Below are 8,405 nucleotides of genomic sequence, written 5' to 3'. Positions count from 1 at the left end.
GTTGTACATATATGCATGTATACACACACACACACACACACACACACACACAAACACACGCTGGAATATTACTCAGCCATAAAAATGAACAAAAACTTACTCTTTGCAATGGCGTGGGTGGAACTAGAGGGTATTACGCTAAGTGAGATAAGTCAGTCAGAGAAAGACAAATACCATATGATTTCACTCATATGTGGAATTTAAGAAACAAAAGAGATGAACATACAGGAAAGAAGAAAGAGAGAGAGGCAAACCATAAGAGACTCTTTTAAAGATTTATTTATTTGAGAGAGAGAGTGAGCATGCTCGAGACGGGGGCGGGGCCTGGGGGGGCAGAGGGGGAGGGAGAGAACCCCAAGCACACACCCCCAACTGAGTGCAGAACCAGATGAGGGGCTAAATCCTACAACCCACAGCCCTGAGATCATGACCTGAGCTGAAATCAAGAGTCAGATGCTTAACCGACTGAGCCACCCAGGCGCCCCAGGAGACTCTTAACTATGGGGAACAAACTGAGGGTTGCTGGAGGGAAGGTGGGGGGGGGAGATGGGCTAAATGGGTGATGGGTATTAAGGAGGACACTTGTGTTGAGCACTGGGTGTTATTCGTAGGTGATGAATCACTAAATTCTACTCCTGAAACTAATATTACATTATATGTTAACTAACTAGAATTTAAATAAAAACTTGAAACATTAAAAAAAATTAGGGGCACCTGTCTGTCTCAGTCAGCGGGTGTATGACTCTTGATCTCAGGGTTGTGGTTTCAAGCCCCACGTTGGATGTGGAAATTACTTAAAAATAAAATCTTAAAAAAGTAACTTGCGAATCAAAAAAGATGAGAAAAACGAAGTCCTTGATCTCAAGACTCAACAGTTGTGGCAAATAGGATTCATCTCTTTCGAGCCACCTCCAGTGGATTGGCAGGGGCTGCCGTGGGCTCTGTGTAGAAGATTATAAAAACCATATCTACTGTCAGCATGAAAAAGGGATTGATTACCAATGCCTGCCATGGGACAGGAGGCGGGAACGTAGCAACAGGTGCAGAGTGCATATGCTGACCCTGATCCGGCTAGAGAGAAAAACCCATAAACAAAAATGCTGATTGAGGCCAAGCAACTTGTTTCGAGAAGGCAGGATCAGGAGCCATACACCAAGCCCGTTATATTCAAGCCAAGCCTTGAAGGACATATGGAAGGAAGGTCACTCGAGACAGAGGAAACAGCTAGAGCCAACACACAGTGCCTGGGTTGTGATGCTTTGGGCTGCAGAGAAGAGACTGCCCAATCCAAGGGCTTTGACAATAAGGGAAATATACGACCTCTCAAGACAAGAAGTCCAAAGACCAGTGATTTCAGGGCTGGCTAATCGAGCAGCCCCAAATGGCATCAAGTTCCATACATTTTCTACTGTTTTGCTGTTATGGGCTGAATTATGTCCCCCCAAATGTACATGTTGAAACCCTAACACCTAGTACTTCAGAATGTGGCTGTTTTTGGAAATAAGGCCTTTAAAGTGGTAACTAAGTTAAAATGAGGCTGTAGAGTGGGCTCTAATTGAATCTGACTGGTATCTTGAGAAGAGAAAATCGGACACACAGAGAGATACCAGGGACACACACACACACACACACACACACACACAGGGAACACCACACAAGGACAGAGCCAGAAGGCAGCCGCCTACAAGCCAACGAGGGAGCCAACCAACCCTGCTGACTCCTTGATCTCGGCTCCTAGCCCCCGGGACAGTGAGAAAAGAACGTTTCTGTTGTTTTAAGTCCCCCAGCCCGTGGTATTTTGTTATGGCGGCCCTAACAAACTCCTACGGTTGGCCAGATGGCTGCAGCGGCTTTTGGAGTAATACAGACGTGATGTCATTCGTCATTACCCTGCTTTTGATGCCATCGACCCTTGATGCGGCTGAAGCATTTCCCCTTCTTGTGTGTCTTTTTATTGTGAAGGAACACCTGTCCCACAGATGCTTCAAAAGACTTCCCTTAGGAAGTCTAGGAGCCAGATGTATTAGCCAGGATATATTTTGGCTGCAACAAAGACACAAATAACAGTGGCTTAAACATAATAGAAGTTTCTCTCTTCTATCACCTAAGCAGTTCAGGGCAGCGTACCCGGGACTGCTGGGTCTGGGAACCAGGGGCTTCCTATCTTGTTGCTATGCCATACTAGGATTTTGTTCTCACCTTCAACACAACTATGGTCCAGCCAATAGGAAGGGTAAACCCAGCCGGGAGAGCACAACCCCTCCCTTTAAAGGGATGACCTGTAAGTAGTAACAAAATTCTAGGGCTCACATCCCACTGACTAGAACTGGTTTCCTTGGCCCCACCTAACTGCAAAGGAGGCTGGGAAATGTAGTCTTCTATTCTAGGGGTCTACCCGACCCAGCTAAAAATCCCTCTATAGACAAAAGGGAGCATGGATACTGGGGAGCACATAGCAGTCTCTGCCTCACAGAATTGAGTCATATTGCCCCTGCCCCCACCAATCCTAGGTCAGGGGAATGATCTTGGACCAGTGGTTCTCAAACTTGAGTGAGCATCAGAGTCACCTGAAAGACTTATAAAAACATGTTGCTTTCTACCCAACCCCACAGGTAGCTGATTAGGCGGGTCTGGGTGGGGCCTGAGAATCAGCTTTCTAACAAAATTTCCAGTAATGCTGGTCTAGGGACCATATCTTGATAACCACTGTCTTGGGCCAATTGTGACTTGCCTCCTGGGGCCAAATGGGGGCTACATTCCCTGAGCACTGGGATGGGGGACCCCAGGAAATGGGGCTCCACCTGCATGAGAGTCTAGTTAGAAAGGGTGTTGGGTGGCAGCCAGGAGAGGCTTACAAAAATGGGAGGTTGAATGGTTTGGGGAGGCTATGAGGGCCAGGTGGGGTAATGTTGGAGATAAGGATCAAGAAGTATTTGGGGCCCAGTAGTGAAAAGTCAGCATCACGCAAAGGTTTCAATCTTTACCCTGAAGGCCCTGGGTAGCCATGGAGGATCTAAAGCAAGGAACTGTCATGATCAGATTTGTAAGAGGATGAGGATGCATCAAAGCAGTGGTCCTCAAAGTGAGGTTCTCAAACCCCTTGCACCAGAATCCCCCGGAGAACTTTAAAATGCAGACTTCCGGGCAAGCTCTTTCCACCTCCCTTCAGGAGATAGAAACCTGCATTTAAAACAAACCCCCTCTATGCCCAATGATTCTGTGCGTTTTGAAGTTTGAGAACCACTGGATAGAGGGTGGAAACCCTGCAGGCAGGGAGATCTTTAAGGGCAATACTCACTGGAAAGTAAGCTCTATGAGGGCAGGGACCATGCTTGTTTTATATTTTTCTTGTTCAGGGTACCTAGAAGCGTGCCTGGCACATAATAGGTGCTCAACAAATATTTGGTTTAGTGGCGTTAGGAACTTCAGTCTGGGTTCTGATTTTGTCTCAGATTCATTCTGGGACTCCAGGCGAGTCTGTCCCCAGCCGCATCTCTTTTTCCCCTCATTTGTAAAATGAAGAGTTTGGAGATAATCCCTAAAACCTTGGTGGGGGGGCATTCCAGTTGATTGATTGAAGTTCTGTCCAATCAACAGGGATTTCTGTGTACTCTCCTCTTCCTCTCCCAGCCTAATGCTTTTGTCTCTGTAGGGAGCCAGAGGGAACGGAGGGATCGTGGCAGAAGATGTCCTTCCTTCCTTCCCTCTCCCTACTTCCTCTTCGCCTTCCTCTGGCCAGGAACAACCAAAACAACAGGACACAAGCAGCACGTACTGAAATGACTTTTAATATCTCATGTCGCAGCAAAATTAAAAATATACAAAAAGTTTGTGGTGTACAAAAGAGTTTCAGTACAGACACCCCAGCTTGGGGTCTCCTCCCCCTCCTGGGGGAAGCGCAGAGGGGTGAGTGGGGGCGGCGGGGGGGGGGGTACTAAGGATGGCACAGATGTAGTAAATACCAGAAGGTGGAACCAGGAATGGGAAACAGAGGTGGGCAAGGGTGGGGGCCGATTAGGGAGGGAAGAAAGAACCTGGAGGGGAGAATCACCCGGAATTGTGCTGAGGGAGGGAAATCATTCCCTCAATCATGGCTAGTGGTTCCTGGAGATGGAGACAGTGGAAGGGGAAGCATCAGCTGGGAATGTTCTGGTGGGACCCGGAAGGACATGGGCTCCGGTCCCACCCTGCCACCAACTGGCCGAGTGACCTTGGGCTGGCTGCCTCTGGGCCATCCCCTTCAGGAAAACAAGATGCTGGATGAGTAAACCAGATTCCCACCTTGGGATCCCTAAGGATCAGTGGAGGCAGGAATGGGGGCCCTCGAGTGGTCTTGAGAATTATATGTTAAACCCTCCAATATAATACAAATATTCCCCCACCCTCAAGCCCTGAAAGCTAACTTGAGGCCTGGGTAGCATTTATCTATGATCAGAAGCTCAGCTTGAGTTAATTTAATGTGGGAAGATTAATTATTCTTCAAGAAGTGAGGCTTGTTTGGAAGAAAAATCTCCCAAACTATAGGACCCTCAGGGGTGAAAATTCTAAGAGGGGGCTCTGGGAATCATTCAGGTCCTTTCTAGCTATTTTACTAGTTTGGAAAACCAAGTGGTTGGTTGGGGGTTGTGTTTATCTGAGAGCACCCTCCCTCCCCCTACCAAGTTTGGTGGGTTAGCCCAATGGAGACATGTCTGGTTTGGGTTCTGGGATATTTGGATGAGAGAGAGATGGAGGAATATCCTTTTCCCCCCAGTGCCCTTCTCCCCTGCTTTTGTCTCAGGCTACCTTCCAGTCTGGGATTATTGCCGGTGCCCCGGGGCCCCCACCCCTTCAGCCTGGCCTGGGGGTGCCCTTACAATGATTGTGCATAGAAAAAAAGGCCAGGATTGCTGGGGAGAGGGCAGCGCCCACCTTGCTGTGATCGCGGAAACGTGGATGAGGCCAGGCATTAGAGGACCAGCCTTCTCCCCACTGGGGAGTTTTCTGCCTCCAGGAACCAGGCCATTCCTGAAAGGGGCGCGTTCCTTTCCCACTTCCACAGCTTCCTGCTCTTCCTCCTCTTGCCTCTACCTGTAGCAGCCAAGGACCCAGGAATGTTCTAGCCCCTTCCCAACCAGAATGGCATGTTCTAGTCCCTTTGCCCCACCCCAGATCCAGGGTCTTGTTGGGAAGAGGGCGCTCAGCCACCATGCCCGCTGTTGCCCAGGTGGCTTGGCACTCATTCCGTCCCTTTCAATGAGAACTCACAAAGCAGATCAGTATAGAAATGTGTAGCTCCTCCCCCTGGAGGCCCTACCTCCAGCTTTGAGATGGGGGCCAGCGCGAGATGGGGGCAGCTGGGTCTTAGTTTTCAGTCCTTATCCTTTCCCTGGACTCGCCCTTCACACAATGCAGGTTCCTCCTAACAGGGGACCCCAACCCTGGAGAAGACCCCAGTCTCTAAATTGCCCCCTTCAGGCATGGAGGGGCCTCTAGCCCTTATCAGATGATGTTCCCCAGGCAGGGACCCTGTGAAGGCCCAGGTCTCCCTCCCCTGTCCACTTCTCAGATGAGGGGGAAGAAAGGACAGCTCTCAAGTGGTCAGTTGGTAGGGGTTTAAAAAATTCTCAGAGGGAGCCAGGGCCTCTGTCCTTGACTTCCCCAGAGGGGTTATCACATTCTGCATGGCTTCCTAGAACCTTCTCAACATTTTAAACCAGAGATTTCAAGCTGGTGGCCCATGGGCCAAATCTGAGATTAGTTTGACCAGCACAGGGATTTTCAAAAATGTGAGCTTTGGGTCCTAGCGGCAGGGGCAGGTATTCCCCCGTTTCCCAGAGTCCCCACCACCCCCTGCGGTTTAGCACTTGCTCCTCTTGCCTTTCCTTCATTACCTGAAGGCATTTGAACTTGCAACCCACACACTCCTGTCTGGGAAAACGTCCTCACTGCCTGTGGCTTCTGTGAACTCCAAGCCCAGGTGAGCTCCAAGGGAAGGACCTATGGCACGTTAGCCCCTTAGGAGGGCATCGGGCTGCCAGATAAGAGCTGCCCTAGACACTTCCAGCCCCCTTGGCCCTCATTAGGTCTTGTCCTCCCTGGGCTCTGCTTTCCCCAACTCTTATGGTGACACGCCTCTGTGGGACTCAGAGTAGCAGGGAGCTGGCTGGGGATAAGGCAGATCTGGGGGAGACACAACGGTGGGACAGATGAGAGGAGGGGACCAAGAAAGCCTTCCCTGTTGGCAAACCCCTGCTGGGGGGGGCGGGGTGGAGGTCTGTGCTGTCCAATCGGGGTGACAGTTACAAGGCACATGGTTTATCAGTGCAGGGAGGTGTGATGAGGGGTGTGTGGTCCTGGAGAGGTTTGGGGAGCCCAGTCAATAAGCTGGGGGATCAGTTCAAGAAAACTGAGACAGAAGTCTACCCTGAAAATGGGGACAGTGTCTCCTGTGGGTAGAGATACTGAGGGCGAACTTGGTACTCAGTGACCTGTTCTCTTCCTGACAAAAGTAAGATGGACCCAACGACCTCTCTGCTCCAGGAAAAGCCTAACTCTGCCACTAACTTCCTGTGCGATCTTGGGCAAGTCCCTGGCTTTCTCTGGGCCTCCATTTCTCCTCTGTAATAGATGTGGAGGGCAGGTAGCTTAGGGCACCTCGAGGGTCCCTCTGGGCTGTGGTTCCGGAATATTCTCTCACTGCAAGGACCCTGTAGGGATTCTGGGAAGAATTAAGCAGCCAGGCTGGGGTGCAGGACAGAGAGTGGGGAGCAGGAGGCAGGGACCCAGGGGGTCCAATTCTGGCAGGGAGGAGAGGGACGGGCTGAGGTAGATTGTGTCACAGAAAAAACAACAACACGAATGGGCTGGTGCCCCTCCCCCACTCTGACTCCTCTATATCAGTGAAGGAAGAGGACTGACGGGGACCAGATGAAGTGGGGGGACAGGCCAGTGGAGAGCATGACCTCAGGACAAGAAGGGATGGGGTCCTGAGCTCTTGGGCATATGGTGGTCCTTGGTGGCTAAGCTCTTTCCTGGGGGTGAGGAGAAGGTGACTGAGGCCTCTCTGAGGGCCCTTGACTGTGGCCATTTCCAGGGCTTGGTTGTCCTTGCAGGCAGAGGCCCTGAAGGTGGGTTTTGTGGGACGGAGATGCGGGGGGTGGGATGGAGGAAGGTCCAAAAATGTGGCCCTGGTTTCCCTGAGAGCCTCATGCCATGTCTTAGCACTGCTGGCTCATTCCTATTCCCTGGTTCTCTGGTGGCTTCTGGAGCTGTAAGGACTCCCAGCTCCCAGGGAACTTAACTTTTCCTTCTGGAATGCTGGCTAATGGGGCAGCCAGATGGGCCATTCGAGGACGCTGGGGAGTAAAATAACTTGCCAAGGCTGACCCTGATGTCACTTCTCTGAGCCTCAGTTTCCTCCTCTGTAAGCTGGGTTGCCAAGAGCACTCTTGGAGAGCTGCCACCGGCAGGAGCGAGTTTGGGGGAGAAGTGGTCAGCAGGACCTGGGTCTTCTTCCCCAGTGTTGTCACCTGACAAAGGGATTTAATGCGTAACTGGCCATGGAATTGGGTCTCTGGAGATAGATTTGGGCAGAAGAAAAGGTGTCTGGGTGAACCCACTAGAGGGGGCCTGGGTCAGCCCCGGACCTCCTCCACCACCCATCACCTCAGGCCTGGTTCTTGAGGCTTCTGAGGGGTTGGGGAAGTAGAACAAAGAAAGTAGTAAAAGCATTCTTTGTGTGTTGGCGGGAGGGATGCACACACCATCTGGGCCCGTGTGGATGTCTATGCAGTTGCTGCGTGCTGGGGCGGTGAGGTGACTTGTGTTACAGGTGTGATGTGTGCTTGTATATATGTGTATGTGGACAGTCCTGTCCTCTTTGCCTTTGGGGTCACCCTGCACCCTGAATGTGGCCCTCTCCTTGTATCCTCAGTAAATGCACTATCACCAATTACTATCTGATGGGACAGCAGGATTCTGGGACCCGTGAGACTAGCTGCCACACTGGGCCTCAGTTTCTGCGTTTGTCACCCAAGGGAGGCTGAACCAGAGAGGGCAAAGTGTTGCTCTAATTTGCATAGTCTAGGATTCTCATGGGCCTCCTCACCCCCAGCCCAGGTCTGCAGCTGTCCTTAATATTGCCTGTTGTGCCCTTGTAGGGAACGCTCCTTAGTTGGCATGGGGGAGTAGGGACATGGGGGGGTGGCTCCAAGCTCTGTTTAGAGGCTCTGTTCCCTCACCCCACAGAACTGCCCGCTTCTTTGCTCCCATCCTTCCCAACCCTATCCAGGACTGGCTGTCGCAGACAGAAAGGAGGGGCCATGGGCAAGGGGTCCCATGGGCACCCCAGGATGTTCGGGAATAGACTAGAGGTCCTAGAGATTTGTCATATTGGAAGCGAAACAAGCCAGTTTTCCAGCTGC

This window comes from Ursus maritimus, unplaced genomic scaffold (genome assembly GCF_017311325.1).
Source record: "Ursus maritimus isolate PB19 unplaced genomic scaffold, ASM1731132v1 scaffold_22, whole genome shotgun sequence".
In the NCBI taxonomy this organism is placed as follows: domain Eukaryota; kingdom Metazoa; phylum Chordata; class Mammalia; order Carnivora; family Ursidae; genus Ursus; species Ursus maritimus.
The sequence above is the reverse complement of the archived record's forward strand: the minus strand, read 5'-3'. Positions refer to the sequence as shown.